Source organism: Sinocyclocheilus rhinocerous, unplaced genomic scaffold, assembly GCF_001515625.1.
Source record: "Sinocyclocheilus rhinocerous isolate Xijiao unplaced genomic scaffold, SAMN03320098_v1.1 scaffold672, whole genome shotgun sequence".
Lineage (NCBI taxonomy): Eukaryota > Metazoa > Chordata > Actinopteri > Cypriniformes > Cyprinidae > Sinocyclocheilus > Sinocyclocheilus rhinocerous.
Window position 1 is genome coordinate 524,319 of NW_015624650.1, and position 1,267 is coordinate 525,585.

Consider the following 1,267-nt stretch of genomic DNA (forward strand, 5'->3'; position numbering starts at 1 on the left):
TGGACAAACTAAAGGACACATTAAATACATTGGAATAAAATCTTAAGAATGATCAAACTGTTCTGCTTTGTGAAACTGATTCAGTAACACTTGAAATGCCTTTGTGCAATTTTGTGAACTGTATATTGCATTATTCTAAAAGTTTTAATGATATTTAGTGTTCACTGTTCATTGTTCATCAACCCCTCTTAAATATGATTAGGAGCAGATATAAGGGGAATGTTTGAGAGTGGACAGATCATGAAGAAGTGTATTCACACAGTATACTGAACCTAGTACTGGAATATGGTATCATTTTTTCACTTTAGCATTTACTTCACTACATGCCAAAGCATAATATCATACTTTTTACTGCATGGCGTTTCATAAAAACATCGTTCCTTGTTATTTCAAGGAATAATTATTGATATTTTTGAAGAAACTCAACTCCTGCTCTGAGATGCAATGGCAATGTCTGATTTCCAGCCCATTCTTTTTGATGAATCTGTTGTTGTATCGGTTCACAAAGCGTCTAAATGATTCATTTGTGAATTGGACTGATCTGATTGCAGCTGTTCTCAAGTCAACAACTGACTCATTCAATGATTCAGAGCAAATCTCCAGCTAACAAATCACGGAATTGTTCATGTCTAACTCAAACTATGCAAAGAACCAATAAATCGTCAAGAGTGTGAGTGTGTCTGTGTGATTTATGGCACAAAAAGTTACTAATGCAGAATTTTAGTTTATTGATTATTGAATTGAATATTTCAGTCATGACTGTTATTAAATTTGCTGTAAAAGGACGAGCTGTTTAAGCCCACTGAAATGATTCGTGTACTTTTACTCAGGTACTTGATTTATGTACTTCTGTTTAGAATTCAAGTGTTGCAATGATCCCAGTAGGGCTGGGCGATATAGCTAAAAAAATGTATCAACGATATAATGTTTCATATCGTTCGGTATCGATAATTATTGACATTTTTATAACCTTTTTTAAAACAAAGAGCAATAGAATTTTTTTTTTTTATTTAACCACTGTATTTTTAAATTAACCCAATTTATTGAGACAAACAACAAATATTTTTTGTTTTAACAGTCAAACACAATAAAAATTAAACAAATATCTAATTTCTAATGTTTTACTTTTGACTTGTCTCCCGAGGCCACAGGAGGGCGCCATTCTCTCTGATTGTATTTAAAAACATATGAGAAGCAGTGAAAAGGAATAAACCTCCACAAATTCGCGACGTGTTTTCTAAAAGTTTAAACTGTTTTAACTTTGCAT

General features: G+C 32.3%; 1 pseudogene; it reads right to left on the bottom strand.

The window, feature by feature from the left end:
* The window catches only part of LOC107745592 (uncharacterized protein C10orf88-like), a 7,051-nt pseudogene that overhangs the window by 574 nt on the left and 5,210 nt on the right, over positions 1-1,267 (bottom strand).